This window comes from Eleutherodactylus coqui, chromosome 3 (genome assembly GCF_035609145.1).
Source record: "Eleutherodactylus coqui strain aEleCoq1 chromosome 3, aEleCoq1.hap1, whole genome shotgun sequence".
NCBI lineage: Eukaryota > Metazoa > Chordata > Amphibia > Anura > Eleutherodactylidae > Eleutherodactylus > Eleutherodactylus coqui.
Genome location: NC_089839.1, coordinates 89,752,463 through 89,772,615, shown reverse-complemented (window position 1 = coordinate 89,772,615; position 20,153 = coordinate 89,752,463).

Below are 20,153 nucleotides of genomic sequence, written 5' to 3'. Positions count from 1 at the left end.
CCCGGAAGGAGTAGCCAACCTACAGCAGGCAGTGCGGAACCTTCTGGCACAGGGGGTTGTGAAACCGGTACCGGGGGCCCAAGAGAGGCAAGGGTTCTATTCGAATCTTTTTCTTGTACCCAAAAAGGACGGCAGAGTGAGGCCGATGCTGGATTTAAGGAGGTTGAACCAATTCATCAGAACAAAACATTTCCGGATGGAGTCAATCAAGTCCGTGATAACCTCCATGCAACCGGGCGAATTTCTGTCCTCAATAGATATCAAGGACGCTTATCTCCATATCCCGATTCGGGAAACACATCAAAAATTCCTTCGTTTCGAAACACAGGGAAGGTATTTTCAGTTTACGGCGCTGCCATTCGGCCTGTCTACCTCTCCAAGGGTCTTTACGAAGGTACTAGCAGCAGTGAGGGCCACTCCATGCGGAAGGTATATCAGCCATTCCATACCTGGACGATATACTAATAAAGGCACCGTCGAGGGACGGCAACATCAAAAGCTTACACGTCACGATGAAGATTCTAGAAGAATTCGGCTGGATAGTGAACCGCGAAAAATCATGCCTAATACCGACACAACACTTGGAGTTTTGGGCATGATATTCGATACCAGCCAGCACCGGGTCCGGCTACCTCAAGCAAAGGTAGACAAGCTCCGGCAGGGGGTCCGGTCCCTAATAAAGGGGAAACCGTTAACCCTCAGACACTGCATGGCTATCCTGGGCCAGATGGTGGCAGCATTCGAGGCGTTTTCGTTCGCCCAGTTCCAGTCAAGGAAACTACAACACTTGATATTGTCACGCCGGAATGGGTTCCGGATGACCCTGGAGCAGCGAATCCAGATAACCCCTCAAGTCCAAAGGTCACTGAAGTGGTGGCTGAAACCTGGGAGGCTTCAGGCGGGATGCCTTTGGGCCCAAGTCGCTGGACAGTAGTGACGACGGACGCCAGCCTTTCAGGTTGGGGCAGAACACTAGGGGACCAGTCTGTGCAAGGAGTGTGGTCTCAAAAAGAGACAAGGCTACAAATAAACATCCTAGAGTTGCGGGCCATCTACCGGACGCTCCGACACTTCGGGCCCAATCTCAAGAGAAAAAATGTACGCATTCAGACGGACAACACCACAGCGGTGGCCTATGTCAACCGACAAGGAGGAACACGGAGCGTGTCGGTAATGAGCGAGGTAGCAGGCATACTAACGTGGGCAGAGAAGCATCTGAGCTCGCTTTCCGCAGTCTACATTCCCGGAATAGAGAAAACTGGGTGGCGGATTACCTAAGCCGAGAAACAGTGGATCCCGGCGAATGGGGGCTGCACCCAGAAGTATTTCGGACGATATGCCGGAAGTGGGGCACGCCAGACGTGGACCTCATGGCGTCCCGACTAAATTACAAGCTACGCCCGTTTATGTCCCGAGCGCGGGATCCACAAGCAGCGGCAACGGATGCGCTGACCATTTCGTGGGAGGAGTACAAGCTCCTATACGTATTTCCACCCATCCCTCTCATACCGAGGATCCTAGGGAAAATCAAGCAGGAAGGATGATCAGCAATATTAATAGCACCAGACTGGCCAAGAAGAAGCTGGTACGCGACCATCATAGAAATACTGTTCGACACACCGTGGCATCCTCCAGAGCAAAGAGACCTGCTATCCCAGGGGCCTTTTTTCTACACCCAAATTCCAAGCCTCTACATTTGACGGCTTGGCCGTTGAGACCGAGGTGTGGAGGAGGAAAGGTTATTCGGAGAAGGTTATTCAGACAATGATACGGGCCAGAAAACCAGCCTCATCTGCAGTTTTATAGAGTCTGAGAAGCGCTCCTTCACCTGTGTGAGGAGGGGCGGGTACAACCGATGCAATTGTCGGTGGCCAGAATTCTTGCATTCCTACAATCAGGCCTCGAGGTAGGATTGAGGGTAGGCTCGTTAAGGGGACAGGTGTCGGCATTAACGGTACTGTTCCAAAAGCCAATTGCAAAGAGGATGGCAGTACGTACATTCCTGCAAGGAGTTGCCCATACGACACCCCCGTTTAAACCCCCGGTCCAAACTTGGGACCTTAATCTCGTGTTGGACACTATGACGGGCCAGCCGTTTGAGCCGCTGAAAGAAGATTTCTATGCGACTACTGACCTGGAAGGTGGTATTCCTCGTCGCCATTACGGCAATCCGTAGGGTCTCGGAGCTGGCGGCTTTGTCTATACAGGCGCCATATATGACCGTCCACCAGGACAAAGTGGTGCTGAGGCCATCACCCGAGTTTCTACCAAAGGTGGTATCACAGTTTCATACTAATGAAGAAAATTGTCTTGCCTTCTTTTTGTCCAGATCCAGTACACAAAAAGGGAAAAATGCTGCACCACCTGGACGTAGTAAGGGCGCTGAGGATCTATGTGAAAAGAACAAAGGCGTTTCGTAGGACCGACACCCTCTTCGTTATTCCGGAGGGGACCCAAAGGGGCTTGGCAGCCTCAAAAGTCACCCTATCCAAATGGATAAGGTCCCTGATAACAGAGACGTATCGCACCTCAGGGCGCTCGCCGCCATTTCGGGTTACGGCCCACTCCACACCGTAGGGGCTTACCGCGCAGTCCGTCACGGAGCCTCAGCCCTTCAGGAGGGTAAGGCAGCCACCTGGACTTCCTTACATATGTTCTCAAAATTTTATAAGGTCCACACAGCCGCATCATCTGACGCCGCTCTTGGCCGGAAGATCTTGCAGGCAGCGGTCGTTGACCGCACAGCCGAACTTTGAATGCCCACCCAATATATTGTTTTTGGGACTGCTTGTGGACGTCCCATGGTCTAGGCTGTGGCCCCGAATGATACGGACGAGAAACAGATATTTTTGGTATAACTTAGCGTAAAATCTCTTTCTCGTCGCGTTCATTGGGGGCCACAGCACCCACCCTTTATTTATTTAGGCGGTTGCTGGAACTTTCTGTGCTTCGGTCATGGTTCGGCAGAAAATTGTGCCAAGAGTTTGTTTTTGGTATGTATAAAACATAATATGTATAATCTTACTCCCACTGGCTTCCTACTGCTTGCAGACAGACTAATTAGCTGAGTGCCTGCAGGGGGGATATAGCCAGGTGGGGAGGAGCTAACACTTTTTTGCTTAGTGTCGCCTCCTAGGGCAGTGGCTATATCCCATGGTCTAGGCTGTGGCCCCCAATGAACGCGACGAGAAAGATTTTACGGTAAGTTATACCAAAAATATCTGTTTTCCGGCACAGCCTGCAGACGTGAGTCCACTTGCGCATCCTTTCACATGTGATGGCGTGGGAATGAGCCGGGTGAGCTTAAAAACTACATCCCCGGACTCCTTGGAACCTGCCCTGTGAGCACTATAATTTAGTCTATACAGATTCAAGAATAGGTTTTTGTCCTGCGCTCATAAGGATTACATAAAAACAGCCTGATAAATGGAAAACTTACTTAGATGGGAGCTCTCATGTCCTTGAGACCTCCCCAAATGGATTCCAGGCCGGGTAAGTTTATCCAAAACAGTTGTCGTCCAAAAAGGGGGGATTTTAATTGACCAAATAGCAATAAATACTGGTAGGTAGACAAATCACTGGGCACAGGTAATAAAACAGATGGTGCAACGTGTTTCAGGACGGTATGTGGCCCTTTATAAAGCATAGTAAACAGGGTATCAGGACTTCCTTTTATACTAGGTGGTATTTCCTTCATAGAGGAGCAGTGTACTGGCGCTGTTCTCACTGTAAGGCCCACATCGATGACATCACACGTCATAACGCTGGCGTCCGTCACTGCCAGCTTTATAGTAACGCGGTGTCTCCCCGAGCTCGCTCGCCCGGGTGCTGTCACGGCACGTAGTTGTGATGTAACTAGTGATATTAGCTATGTGAAACGTTATCCCGAACGGGCGCTGCATTCCAGCGCCCATTCCACTGGACATTGGATGGCCTCCCTGGAGTGTCATGTGCTCCAAAGGGTGCGTTCCAGCGGGGTGTGTATATCTCTTAGCTAGGTAGCCATCCTGAGAGTGAAAAAATGTAGTGTTGTTGTTTGTACAGCATTAATGATTAAAGCAGTGTGTTTAATATGGTCCATCCCTGGTCTAATGTATATAAGGTTGTTAAAATGTTGTGGATTTGGGAAACATTAAATATAAATAGTTGTAACATATAGTATTTTTGAATATGAAAACTACACATAACTAATTACATATATTATTAAAGGGGTTGTCTCGCGGCAGCAAGTGGGGTTATACACTTCTGTATGGCCATATTAATGCACTTTGTAATATACATCGTGCATTAAATATGAGTCATACAGAAGTTATTCACTTACCTGCTCCGTTGCTAGCGTCCCCGTCGCCATGGTTCCGTCTAATTTCGGTGTCTTCTTGCCTTTTTAGACGCGCTTGCGCAGATCCGTCTTCTCCCTTCTTCTCCCTTCGGCTCCGCTCGGCAGCATCTGCATTTTGGCTCCGCCCCCTTGTACGCATCATCGCGTAGCTCCGCCCCCGTCACGTGCCGATTCCAGCCAATCAGGAGGCTGGAACCGCCACACATCATGGGGCGGAGCTACGCGATGATGCGTGCAAGGGGGCGGAGCCAAAATGCGGATGCTGCCGAGCAGAGCCGAAGGGAGAAAACCCATCTGCGCAAGCGCGTCTAAAAAAGCAAGAAGACCCCGAAATTAGACGGAACCATGGCGACGAGGACGCTAGCAACGGAACAGGTAAGTGAATAACTTCTGTATGGCTCATATTTAATGCACGATGTATATTACAAAGTGCATTAATATGGCCATACAGAAGTGTATAACCCCACTTGCTGCCGCGGGACAACCCCTTTAAGCAAATAAAAGCAGCTGCAGCACTACTGCAGGCAATCAATATATTATTATGCCATGGCTGCGACGATACAAGCAAATACAAGCGGCTGCAGCACTACTGCAGGCAATTCATATCTAAATATAAGCGGCATTGTGAGATTTTTTTTTTTTAAACTCGTTTTATTGAACAGTATGTATTTTGTACAATACATGAATAAATAACTTTGAATACATCATAGGCTCCATGTACTCATGTAATCAAAACTTGAGTACGTTAGATTGATATATGCAGTAGTTGAATACAGTGCGTCAGTACATTTTCTCATGGTATCAGTGGAAGGCGGTAACATTCGTTCGTTTTACCGAGCATTCCTAGGTATCGTTGCCCTCAGCAGGTCCTGTAATCGATCTTGCGTGAATACTGTGTACGTTGATCCGCACCATCTTTCCCAAACCTTGTTGAATTTTTCAGGGCATTTTCTGTTTTTATATACTATTTTTTCGTATGGCAGAATTGCATTAATGATATTCTGCCATTTCGAGAGTGTCGGAGGACGTCTGTCCATCCAACGTAGGGCTATTGCTTTGCAAGCAAAGAATAATACTTTGGTAAGGAATATCCTATCGTGATGTTGCCATTGCTCTTTGTCTAGAAGGCCTAATAGGCACACTGCTGGATTGTGTGGTACTGGTATACCCATCAATTGGGTTAGAAATTCTGTGACCTCTCCCCAGTACGTATAGATATCTGGGCAGCTCCATATTAGGTGGTTAAAATTTGCATTAGGTGCTCTGCACCGATGGCACTGGTTTGTGGGTGTCCTATTCATTTTATATAGTCTGGTCGGTGTTAGGTAGCATTGGTGTAGGATGTATAATTGTGTTAGTTTATTATTTGCAGCTGGTGATACCGTGGTGTATGTGGACACTGCAGACTCCCAGTCCTCGTTAGTGAGAGTGGGAATGAGCTCTCTCCATCTCTCTACCACCGCCATCGGCGTGTCAGGGATCTTGGATTGTAGTAAGTGTGTGTACAGCACCGATATCAGGCCTTTGGGCCCTTGGGTGCGAAGTATGCCTATTAATGGATATTGTGAGAAGGATTGTCTGGGCTCTGGGAATTGTGTTGTCAGAGCGTGCCTGAGTTGCAGGTATCTAAAGAAGCCCTCTCTTGGGATTTGATATAATTGTTGTAGTTGTTCGAAGGAGGCCAATACTTGGTCGATATATAGATGTTCCAGTGTGGTAATTCCTAGATTTATCCAGAACTGTTTATCCGGTAGATTCATCAGGTGCGGCAATGCTCTATTGTCCCATAAGGGGGTCTCCAGAGGGGTGTCGTCTTACTTAGTCAGTGCTTTGCATGTCTGCCATACGTTGACTGCAAGTCTATGGATTGGTAGCATCTGCTTAGTCAATAGTCCTGGTTTTTCCAGGAGGACCCAGAGTGATGTCACCGAGAGAAAGAACATCAAGTGGTGCTCGGAGTTTGGGAGAAGAGAGCCCGATAACCAGTGACGGATATATCTCACCTGTCCCGCTAAGTAGTAAAGTTTGAGGTCTGGTAGCGCCATTCCTGCCATCTCCTTGGGTCGCTGTAGGGTGTCCATGCGGAGTTTCGCTCTGGAGTTCCCCCAAATGAATGATGTTATTAGGGAGTTAGTTTTGTGGTATGGCTGTTTCTGCGTGCTCTAGACAGTATAGGTACTTGGGGAGTATTATCATTTTTATAAGGTTTATTCTGCCCGCTACAGATAGTGGTAAAGAGCTCCAGTTTTTTAATTTTAGTTGTAGGGTTGCCAATAAGGGGGTGATGTTTAAATCAAGGCTCTGAGTGTGATCTCTGGTGATGTGTATCCCTAGGTATTTGAATTTAGGAGTGACTTGTAGTTTACAAAATACGTCTCCCATTTGCCATCCCTCTGGTCTTAAGGGCATAAAAGCGGATTTTTGCCATTTGATACACAGGCCTGAAAAGTTCCCGAATTCATCTATTAGTGAGATAGCCAGCGGCACGTCATTCTTGGGGTCTGACATGTATAGTATTAGATCGTCTGCATATAATCCTATTCTATCTTCTCTGGGTCCTATCTGGATACCCCTATATGACGTGTGTTGTCGGATTCTCAGAGCCAGCGGTTCTATTGCAATTGCAAACAGGAGGGGGGAAAGCGGGCAGCCCTGTCGGGTTCCTCTGTGGAGTGAGAAGGAGGTGGAGGCCAGGCCGTTTACTACTACTCTGGCTGTCGGAGATTTATATAGAATAGAGATCCACTTGATGAATGAGTCTCCGAATCCAAACCTCCGTAAGACCTCCATCAAATATGGCCATTCAACTGAATCGAATACCTTAGCCGCATCTAGTGAGGCCAAGGCCCAATCTGACCTCCACCTCCATCCCACCTGTGTAATCACCTACGTCCTTCTGATGTTGTCTGATGTAGACATTCCTGGGATAAAGCCAGATTGATCAGGGTGTATAATTTCCTTAATGGCTTGGTTTAAACGAGAGGCCAATATTTTAGTGAGGATTTTGTAGTCTGTATTTAATAAGGAAATTGGTCTATACGAACCGCAATCTTCTGGGTTTCTATCTGGTTTTAAAATAAGGACTATATTGGCTTCTAACATTGACTCTGGGAGTTGGTTTTTATCGAATATGTATTTATATAGGGAGAGCAGGTGCGGCATTATTTCCTTTTTGTAGTGTAGGTAGACCTCCACTGGGAGTCCATCTGGACCCGGTGTCTTATTTTTTTGCCATATCATTTATTGCCTCCTCTATCTCTTCCTCTGTAATGGGGGAGTCTAATAGGGTCTTAGAGGTATCTTGCAATACTGGTAATGTTATGTCGGCTAGGTAACACTCTAGTTCTGCAGGTGAGTAGTCGGTTCGCGATTGGTAGAGGTCATCATAGAATTGCTGAAACCTGTCTATGATGTCTTTTGGGACTGTGAGCGTTATTCCTTCAGCTGATTTAATTCTTAAAACAGACGGTGGGGCGGTCTCCTGTCTTGCCATGTAGGCTAGTAATTTGCTGGACTGGTTTCTTAATTCAAAAAAGGATTGTCAAGTAAAGAAAAGGTTTCTCTGGGCATTTTCTTTTAGATATATTAAGTAATCTCTACCTGTCTGTAGCCATCTATCTCTTTTGGTATCTGTAGGGTCGGCGACAAATTCCTTTTCTAGTTGTTGACATTGCTCTGCTAGGAGTTCTCCTTCCCTTGCGGTGGCTTTTTTTATAAAGGAGATTGATGATCTAAAGCAACCTCTAAGGTACGGTTTGAATGCCTCCCACACTAGCATTATATCCGTGTGTGCCTAGTGCGCTTCGTAGTATATCTGGATCTGGTCCGGTATGCGGTCATTGGGGCCAAATAGCGAGAGCCAGAATGGATGCACCTTTAGTCTCTTAATTGTGGCCGGGCCTGGGTTTTTAAGAGCCATGCGGATTGGTGAGGGGTCTGAGATCCCTCGAGGGAGGAACTCTATGGATTCAATTTTGGGAAATAGTGAGGGGGACCCAAATATATAGTCTATTCGACTAAGCGCATGGTTGTGGGCTGCGTGGCAAGTAAACTCTTTTTGTTGTGGGTGGAATATGCGCCATAGATCTAGCCATCCCGTCACTGATATAATAGAGGCTACGCGGGTCATATTGTGTCTCCCTCCCTCCGAGCACCACTTTCGAATCTATCAATAGTGGGATTCATTACCATGTTCATATCTCCCATACAGACGATCGTTGCGTCTGGCGAGAATGATGCGCATTGGATGCCGTCTGCTAAGATGGCTGTTGTCGCCGAAGGTGGGTTATAGCAGCACAAAAGGACGTATGGGTCGTTATTGATTCTGGCTCTCACAAAGACGTATCTACCCTCCGGGTCTCTCCTAAGTTGTTCCATCTCCCATCTGAGCGACCTTCCTATTAATAGAGACACCCCTCTGGAGTAGGATGTGTGGCATGAATGGGCAGACCACTGTATCCACGGTTTCGACAGGACTTTTGTAGTTTCAGGTGTCAGGTGGGTCTCCTGCAGGCACAGCACATGTGGTTGCCAGGAGCGTACTAAAGAATTTATTGCTGATCGCTTTCTGGCTGCCCCATGCGCCTGACATTCCAGGACACAAAAACTATCCCCGCCATAGGCTGGGGAGAGTCGATCGGGTCCGGATGAATTTCTTTATATTGTTCCGACCGTCAGGAGTCCCACCCCGACACTCGGTTACATTCTTATTATACATCATGCAACAGTATTTCAGTGCATTTTTAAGATCATCATGGAGCTCTTGATGCGTACAATTTGTTAACATTACGGTAGTATACTACCAACTTAACACTTAAACAGCTTATTTTGGAACAAAGTTTAAATGCTTTTTCTGTTGAGATAGTATTCGTGGCGAACTGGTATTAGGGAGAACCTACTTAGCATAGCTTTAATATGGGCTATACTTGAGGTACTGTTATATAGATCAATAATAGAGGCCGACTTTAGCCTGGTGGGCATTATCTAGGTGGGCCCCCTTGCGGGCGGGGGATCTCTCCTCTTCGGGCACTTCCACGTTACCTTTCTCTATATAAATGATAAATTTCGCTATGCCCGGAGCAGAAGACAGGAGGGGGAGAAGGGGGGGGGGGGGAGGTATATGATAGGTCAGAAGGAAGGGGGGGGGGGAGGAGGTATATGATAGGTCAGAAGGAAGGGGGGGGGGGGATTAATAGTACCAAGGGGGAGTACGGCTCACCGCCATCTTCGGGGGGGAGCAAGTCGAGCAGCCACAATAGTTTGCAGGAGTCTCAGTTCTGTGTCTCAGTCTCAGATATGGTCTCGGTATGTCTGGGGCACAGTTTCTGATGCGCAGTCATGTGGCTTTTAAAGGTATGTTCGTGTGTTTACACGGGAGTCCTGGCACCTGGAGGAAGAAAGGAGTGGCTTTTGGACGACGTCTGGTAGCCAGCCACTCTTCTGCTTCGGATGGGGTAGAGAAGAAGCGGGCACGGTCTCCGTCTGTCACTCATAGTTGTGCCGGGTACATCATGGAGTACGGGAGCTGCAGGTCTCGAAGTTGCCTTTTGATTCCGAAGAACGATGCTCGCTGTTTTTGGAGGTTTGCTGAGAAATCTGGGAAAATGGAAACTGTGGCGTTGTCATATCGCAGAGGTCCTCTTTTTCTAGAAGCTTGTAAAATTATATCTCTATCACGAGAGTTGAGTAGTTTAGCCAGCAAGGGTCTAGGTGGTGCGCCTGGTATGGGCGGCTTCATGGGCACCCGGTGGGCTCGCTCAATCACAAAGACTTGTGATAGTCCGGCATTGGGAATAGTGGCATCCCACAGCAGTCCCCAGCAGTAGTAGTGATATCCCACAGTGGCCCCCAGTAGTAATAGTGACATGCCACTGCAGCCACTAGCAGTAATAGTGACATCCCACAGCAGCCCCCAGTAGTAATAGTGATATGCCACAGTGGCCTCAGTAGTAATAGTGACATCGCACAGCGGCCCCCAGCAGTAATAGTGACATCCCACAGCGGCCCCCAGTAGTAATAGTGATATGCCACAGTGGCCTCAGTAGTAATAGTGACATCGCACAGCGGCCCCCAGCAGTAATAGTGACATCCCACAGCAGCCACCAGCAGTAATAGTGACATCCCGTAGTGGCCCCAGTAATAATAGTGACATCCCACAGCGGCCCCCAGTAGTAATCATGACATGCCACACTGGCCTCAGGAGTAATAGTGGCATCCCACAGCAGTCCTCAGCAGTAGTAGTGATATCCCACAGTGGCCCCCAGTAGTAATAGTGACATGCCACTGCAGCCACTAGCAGTAATAGTGACATCCCACAGCGGCCCCCAGTAGTAATAGTGATATGCCACAGTGGCCTCAGTAGTAATAGTGACATCGCACAGCGGCCCCCAGCAGTAATAGTGACATCCCACAGCAGCCACCAGCAGTAATAGTGACATCCCGTAGTGGCCCCAGTAATAATAGTGACATCCCACAGCGGCCCCCAGTAGTAATCATGACATGCCACACCGGCCTCAGGAGTAATAGTGGCATCCCTCAGCAGTCCCCAGCAGTAGTAGTGATATCCCACAGTGGCGCCCAGTAGTAATAGTGACATGCCACTGCAGCCACTAGCAGTAATAGTGACATCCCACAGCGGCCCCCAGTAGTAATAGTGATATGCCACAGTGGCCTCAGTAGTAATAGTGACATCGCACAGCGGCCCCAAGCAGTAATAGTGACATCCCACAGCAGCCCCAGTAGTAATATTGACACCCCACAACGGCCCCAGTAGTAATAGTGACACCCCACTGCGGCCCCTAGTAGTAATAGTGACATCCCACAGCGGCCCCCAGTAGTAATAGTGACATCCCACAGTGGCCCCAAGAGTAATAGTGACATTCCACAGCAGTCCTCCGTAGTAATAGTGACATCCCACAGCAGTCCCAGTAGTAATAGTGGCATCCCACAGCGGCCCACAGTAGTAATAGTGGCATCCCACAGCGCCCCAAGAAGTAATAGTGACATCCCACAGCAACCCCAGTAGTTATAGCACCCTCCTGAGACCCATATACTTACCCCTTCCTCCTCATGAAGCGCTGCTGCTCCTCTGATTGGCACTGCTAGCTGCGCTGATCCCAGGTGCACAGTCTGACCTCAGTGTACGCTGCCGGAAGCCTCCTTTCCCTGCTCTCGCGGAACCTAAGAGGAAGCGTCAGGGAAGGTGAGAGGAGGATCCCGGCTGCACATTAACGTCACAGTGTGCGCCGGGATTAGCACCGCAGCTGAGTGAATATCGGCATGTGCTGCTGCTTAGCCCAATTCCTCCCATTCTTTATGTGCTATTTTTATTTTTCTTGCCCAGATGCAGGACTTTGCATTTCTCCTCGTTAAATATCATTGTGTTAGTCGCCACCCACTGTTCAAGCTATTCTAGATCTTTTGAATACTCTCTCTCTCTTCCCTAATGTTAGCTATCCCTCCTAGCTTTGTGTCGTCAACAAATTTGATCAGTTTACCATTATTTCCCTTCTCCAGATCATTTATAAAAATGTTGAACAACACTGGGCCTAGGACAGAGCCTTGTGGTACCCCACTTGATACATTCTTCCACTTGGATGTGCAGCCATTTATGACCACTCTTTGAGTACGATCACTCAGCCAGTTGTGAATCCACCTACCAGTTGCCTTGCCTTGTTGCGTGTAGCCATCAACCCACACAGTATGTTACAGTTTGCTTTACACATATGCCCCCTACCCTGCGGTTGGGTCCAAACCCACCAGGCCGTGTGCCCGCATCTTGAGCCACATATCATAGTATTTTTGACTGGTCTTGCGTTTAGAATATATATTCCTTTCCCAGGGAAGGATTTGGTTAACTTTATTTTTAAATTCACACAATGTAGGAGGAGCCTCATCCAACCAGCGTTGGGCTATCGTTTTTCTTGCTAGATATAGTAGCCTAGCTACTATTGCAAGTTTTTCATGCTCTTCCAGTGCCAAGTCATACATGTAGCCTAAAATGCATACAAATGGCGTTAGATCTATAGCTACACCAAGCACTGTGCCAACCAAATCACATACCTCTGTCCAATAGGGAGGCCCATACTTTTTTTTAGCATAACTATACTAGTTTAAAAAAATTAATATAAGGGCTTATTCACACAAGCGTATATCAGCCGGCCGATATACACTACTGCGTGATGCACTGGGAGGTGTATACGCTGTCGGGCGGGGGGGAACAGCCCTTCCCTCCCCCTCGCCGGCTCTCTGCAAGGGGAGGAAGCAGGACTGGACGAGAGGTAGTGTGCGGAGCTCCCGCCCCTCTCCACCCTTTGCTGCTGTTTGCAATGGGAGGGACAAGGCGGGGCTTAGCTGTTTAGGACATTTTCTATAACATACTTAATTGTACTTATATCTACACTTCTTTATTCTACTCTTAGACCTTATGTCCACGGCACGTGCGCATTTCGTGCAGGGAATCCAGCTGTACCCGCGTGGCTGTGTGGGTTTTCTATCTTCTCCACTTCGGATGTGGGAGGCCGCACCATCCGGTGTGCCATTGCACATGCGCAATCAAGTTTTTGTTTTTTTTTAATTTGCTACTTTACCATGGGATCCACGCACCATCTGCAGTGTCAGCTGTGGATGGGTCACGGATCAGACAGTTTCCATTGACTTCAATGGAAGCTGTCAATGCGGGACCCACAGCAAAATGGAGCATGCTGCAATTTGTTTTTCAGACCAAAATGTCCGTAAATCAAATCCGTATGCTAAATTCAGCTGCGGGCACCCATAATTCTCTTTGGGTGGCTTGAACTGCAGATCATCTGTGCGGGTGCCCCACACTGATTCCTTAATTCAATTTTGCTGGGGGACATGAGGCCTTATGGTTATTGTCTGCAATCTGTTTCTGACAGCCAAAATCTGAGCACAAATTTGGAATCGGCACCCAAAACTGTAAGAAATACAAACATTTGGTCCAGAAAAAATTACGTTTTGCTTTTTGCAACATCGCTCTATACATGTGCAGGGATTCTCTTTTAATGCCCTCATATAATACCCTATTTTTGCTTTTGTTTTTATTTTAGATTTTATTTATCCACGGCTTGTTTCAGCGTATCAGCTGGCTTTCCTTGGGCTGTTGGTACCTGGAAGGTTACCTCCATGAACCTGGTTACTGGATTTTTCCAGTATCTTTGGGGTAAGTCCAGTGAATTGTTGCTTTAGAATGTATACCATTTATATTCTGCTTTGTGCTGTTGCTGTTTAGTCTTTGGGTTATGGATGGAGCTAAAGACAATAATGATGTATGACTAGTAAAGATGGACTTTCAGTGTTAGATTAGTCAATGGTTATATTCTCATCTCTTGTAGGACTTTAGGTGAATTAATAGACTGCAAAATAAGGACAGTTGTAATAAATATATAATATATTATGCTCATGTTATTGATAAAAATAGGATATGGTATATTCTGACTGGCCCGCCTGTTTACAAGTAGAGATCTCTAATAAGCAAGCTTGTAACAAAGTGGCTGTCACATGTCATCACTAGCTGCCAAACAGTAACCAAAATGTATCTTTCTTCTGGGACCTGAATATTGAAGGCTGCTCTGTGTAAGGCCTCCTGCACACGGGTGGATTTGCATTGTGGAGTCCCCGGTGGATGTCCGCCCCCGGACTCCACGGCAAATACCGCCCAATAGCATGCTATGGCAAACCGTGATTTCATCTCCGCTTGCGGAGAAGAAATCACAGCATGCTGTGATTCTGTGCGGGCTATGCACAGACAGCTTCCATGAGCACTGTGGAAGTAGCACGGAATCCGCGTTATTGCCTAGCGCTGACAGCTACTGCATATGCGTGTTGGAGCGACGGCTGGCACATCCGCACGCTGACATTAGACACCGGACAGGTACGTGGGGTTCACTGGCCAGACATCAACTCAAACTCTGCTGGTGGAATCCGGCATGCGGGGTCTGACCCGCCTGTGTGCAGGAGGCCTAAATGGTCATATAACATCCAAGCTCAAGTCCTGTCAGTTGTGTTGGCTGCCGCATGTTCATAGAATCATAGAATGGTAGACAGATATTTGTCCAGCCTTTGTTTTGAACACTTCCATTGAAGGAGAACCCACCACCTCCCCTGGTAACCTGTTCCACTTATTGATCACCCTCACCATTAGAAAGTTTTTTTCTAATATCTAATCTGTGTCTCCTCTCTTTCAGTTTCATCCCATTGCTTCTAGTCTTTCCTTGTGCAAAGGAGAATAGGGCTGATCTCTCTGCATTGTGACAACCCTTCAGATATTTGTAGACAGCTATTAAGTCTCCTCTCAGCCTTCTTTTTTGCAAGCTAAGCATTCCCAGATCCTTTAACTGTTCTTCATAGGACATGATTTGCAGACCGCTTACCATTTTGGTAACTCTTCTCTGAACTTGCTCCAGTTTGTCTATGTGCCCAGAGCTGGACACCGTATTCCAGATAAGGTCTGACTAAGGAAGAGTACAGAGGGATAATGATCTCACGTGATCTAGACTCTATGCTTCTCTTAATACATCCCAGAATTGTGTTTGCCTTTTTGGCAACTGCATCACATTGTTGACTCATGTTCATTCTCTGATCTATTAGTATACCCAAGTCTTTGGTTATAGCCGGAAGGAAAATCTATATCCACTTCTGGGGACGGAGGATGAGATAAGTCATTCAGCACAAGGTTAGTGAAGCTTTTCTTTCGCTTCCTCCATGTCCTTCACTATTGTAAAAAAAAAAAAAGGTTTTTATTCACACACAAATGCAACGCGTTTCGGCTAACCGGTAGCCTTTTTCAAACATTAAAATAGATTACTACACCGACAAGGAACGTGTGAAATCTCACATCCCCTTGCATTCCTCTCGACCACAAGTGGTATTCGGGCGACACTGGATTAGGGGTGCACTCATCAGAGGCACCCCTGTGCAGGAAGACCTTCACCATCTACAAACTATATGCATAATCTGGAGCTCTGGGGTTTTTTGTATAGGATTTGCCTATACCATTGTGTTTGCTCCCTCCCCAATAATATATCTTTGGATTCCCATGGATGCTCTCCCAAGTGGATGTCCTAATGGACCAGCGCATTTGTATTTATAGCCTTACCAGTATATAGGATGTACCGGAGCATCCTGCCTTAAAGAGGACTCTGTTACATCGGGTGAGTCCAATCAATATTTTTTTACCTCTAACGTATCCACTTAGGTTTTCGGGGTGCTCCCTATTGATTTTTCAAAACATACTTAGATACTTTTTATTTCCACTATGAATTGTATGTAGGGCGGCTTCACACAGGTATATTTGAGTATAAAAATTTTGTGTTTACAATGCATAAGGAATAGAAGCCACTGAAATCAATGGGTTCATTTACATTTCCGTATCTTCTGGTGCATTTTGTGCGTGCAAACCATAAGCAGCATGCTCTACTTTTGTGCACTTTTGGGAATCAAGGGTCTACAAAGAAGTCCACCTTTTTTTTGGTTTAAATACCTGTGCTATTGTGTGTATACGCATCCATAGAGAACAATGGTCTATCACGTGTGTATATATCGGCAAAATAGAACATGCTGCATTTTTTTTTGTATTTGCGTATTATTATGCAATTCCGTCGCTCCAATGTGAACTGTGAGTCCGGCCTTCAGCTGTATTTCGGCTCTGTTCACGTGTATTGGGGCTCCTTTCAGAGTCTCCTGTGCAGATCTGGCGTAAGATGCCGGACGAAAGAGTCATGCATGTAGGACTTGTTCATTCGGTAATAATGGCAGACAGATGCAGGAACCAAACGTCCCCCATTATAGTCAGTGGGGTCCATGCGGCGCAGTTTGGTTCTGTTCATCCAGAGGATCCCCACTTCCTGTTCCCATAACTGAATCCCCAGCGCAGATCTGAGCTCAGCCGTACGCAGACGGGAGCGTTGGACCCATATTGCACTTGTAAAACTGTCATTTTTTTTTCTTTCTGAGACTATCATGCGTTTTGTGTGAAAAACACATCCTATCATTGTAAATGCATTCACCATATCATTGTATATGCGTTGACCCTATCATTGTATATGCGTTTACCCTATCATTGTATATGCATTCACCATATCATTGTATATGCGTTTACCCAATCATTGTATATGCGTTAACCATATCATTGTATATGCGTTTACTCTATCACTGTATATGCGTTTACTCTATCATTGTATATGCGTTTACCCTATCATTGTATATGCGTTTACCCTATCATTGTATATGCGTTTACCCTATCATTGTATATGCGTTTACCCTATCATTGTATATGCGTTTACCCTATCATTGTATATGCGTTTACCCTATCATTGTATATGCGTTTACCCTATCATTGTATATGCGTTTACCCTATCATTGTATATGCGTTTACCCTATCATTGTATATGCGTTTACCCTATCATTGTATATGCGTTTACCCTATCATTGTATATGCGTTTACCCTATCATTGTATATGCGTTTACCCTATCATTGTATATGCGTTTACCCTATCATTGTATATGCGTTTACCCTATCATTGTATATGCGTTTACCCTATCATTGTATATGCGTTTACCCTATCATTGTATATGCGTTTACCCTATCATTGTATATGCGTTTACCCTATCATTGTATATGCGTTTACCCTATCATTGTATATGCGTTTACCCTATCATTGTATATGCGTTTACCCTATCATTGTATATGCGTTTACCCTATCATTGTATATGCGTTTACCCTATCATTGTATATGCGTTTACCCTATCATTGTATATGCGTTTACCCTATCATTGTATATGCGTTTACCCTATCATTGTATATGCGTTTACCCTATCATTGTATATGCGTTTACCCTATCATTGTATATGCGTTTACCCTATCATTGTATATGCGTTTACCCTATCATTGTATATGCGTTTACCCTATCATTGTATATGCGTTTACCCTATCATTGTATATGCGTTTACCCTATCATTGTATATGCGTTTACCCTATCATTGTATATGCGTTTACCCTATCATTGTATATGCGTTTACCCTATCATTGTATGTACGTTCACCCTGTCATTGTATGTGCGTTCACCCTGTCATTGTATGTGCGTTCACCCTGTCATTGTATGTGCGTTCACCCTGTCATTGTATGTGCGTTCACCATGTCATTGTATGTGCGTTCACCATGTCATTGTATGTGCGTTCACCATGTCATTGTATGTGCGTTCACCATGTCATTGTATGTGCGTTCACCATGTCATTGTATGTGCGTTCACCATGTCATTGTGTGTGCGTTCACCATGTCATTGTGTGTGCGTTCACCATGTCATTGTGTGTGCGTTGACCATGTCATTGTGTGTGCGTTGACCATGTCATTGTGTGTGCGTTGACCATGTCATTGTGTGTGCGTTGACCATGTCATTGTGTGTGCGTTGACCATGTCATTGTGTGTGCGTTGACCATGTCATTGTGTGTGCGTTGACCATGTCATTGTGTGTGCGTTGACCATGTCATTGTGTGTACGTTGACCATGTCATTGTATGTGCGTTAACCATGTCATTGTATGTGCGTTGACCATGTCATTGTGTGTGCGTTGACCATGTCATTGTGTGTGCGTTGACCATGTCATTGTGTGTGCGTTGACCATGTCATTGTGTGTGCGTTGACCATGTCATTGTGTGTGCGTTGACCATGGCATTGTATGTGCCTTTACCATGGCATTGTATGTGCCTTTACCATGGCATTGTATGTGCCTTTACCATGGCATTGTATGTGCCTTTACCATAGCATTGTATGTGCCTTTACCATATCATTGTATATGCGTTTACCATATCATTGTATATGCGTTTACCATATCATTGTATATGCGTTTACCATATCATTGTATGAGTTCACCATATCATTGTATGTGTTCACCATATCATTGTATATGCGTTTACCCTATCATTGTATATGCGTTTACCCTATCATTGTATATGTGATTTTCTCATATGTTAAAAAAAAAAAATCACATATTTCTTCAGCAGTTAAAATAGAAAAAAACGCCCCATTCTTGCACGAAAATCATATGGCATGTGAGTGCGATTCATGTACGTGTAGGAAGGAAGTAGTGGGCATTCTTGAATAAAATTGCCCAAAAATAAGATTTGCTGTGAATTTTCAACCTTCACTCTTGGAGCGAGCAAAAAAAAAAATCGCTAATCTACATTAACCCGTTGAAATCTAATGCTTACTCTCACTTACGGGTTTCATCCATTTCACAGTCGGACAGAACTCGCATGGGAAAATCATTTGCGTAAAAAATCCCTAAGAACCTTATCTATTGTGGTGATGATTAAAATATTGGAAGTTTCTTCTGCATCCATTACTTACACTAAGGGGTTAAACTTAGCTCCGCCCCTGTCCCTCCCATTGCAGACAGTGGCAAGGGGGGGAGATAAAACGGGAACTCAGTGCACTAGCCCCCCCCCTTTTCCCGTCCCATCCTGCCTACTGCCTCTCCAAAGAGGGGCAGCGTATATCGGCCGGTGTGAAAACCTGACCGATATACGTCCCTCTGAATAAGCCCTTATAATGATATAAACCCCTGATTATAACGGTTTTGCTCTCATTAGCGGTATTGTCGCCCCTTACTAGTGCGGGTGAGATAAGATCGGACTTGCCCCATCCTTCCCGCACTCTTTCCCACATGTAGTAATACTATCTTCCCGCGGTTTTATTGCTAGAGCGGTTTTATATTTGTTATAGCGCACAGTTTGAATATTCAGAGATGAAAAATACCCATTCTTGCACAAGCAGCTCCGTAGCAGCGAGCGCGGTTGTGCAGACAAACCATTTTTTTCAATGAGTTCAGTCACAACTGTATTTATCATGCGACTTTCGGTCGTGACGTATTCACACATGAACAAGTCATTCTTGTACGTGTATCGGCACATAGTACAGTAATTTTTGCACATGCAGGGCATTTTCACGTACATGTGCAAAACACCCAACCTCATCTAAAAGGCTATTGCATCTAATGAGGTCCAGATGTGGTGTTTTCCCCGCGGTGAGTTGTGTATGTATGTATCCCCGCCCTTAACATATAGCGGAATTTTAAAAAAATCACCCACTGCGCATGTCCATGACGTGGGATTCATGCCTACAGGCAGTGCCAGACTCTGCCCATACACGGTCTCTGCCAGCAGCATGGGCTGTGATGTGTAAAACCCGCAGCGTGGTACGCATACAGCCGTGGGCATGAGCCCTCATGTATCACAATACTTTGTAGGAAATATAAGGGCCGCCGTCCATGACCTCCAGCTGAAGGGGCATCAGGTGATGCAATAAGACAAGGATCCAAAGCACAGAAGCATGGAGTGCGTCGGACGGGTGGATTTAGATCCTTGGACTGTCTAAGGATGCAGCACTTGGGGAACCCCGGGTGTCACCCATGACCCCTACCAACTGTATTTGGTCTTTGCTGCGAAGTCCCCAAGCGTTACTCACAAGGATAGTCCCGGGAGTGCGGCTGCTGGCGCTGCACTGGGCTGGGGTGCGGTACGTGGTGGTGTGAATGGGTGCGCAGCTGGTGCAATGGTCAGGGCTGGTGGCATCGATAATGGCAGAAGGTTTGGGCAGGCAGCAAGCAATATAGAGGTCAGATACACAGAGCCGAGGTCAGGGAGCTCAGAAAGCCGACAGAGGGGGACATAGGCAGGAACTCAGAACTGCAATGGGGCTTTGTCACAATGGCTTAAGAGACTGATAAACACCAATAAAACATATAAAAACCTCCAGTACGATAGAAGTTCGGATATTTCCTGATATTTTTCAGGCGTCA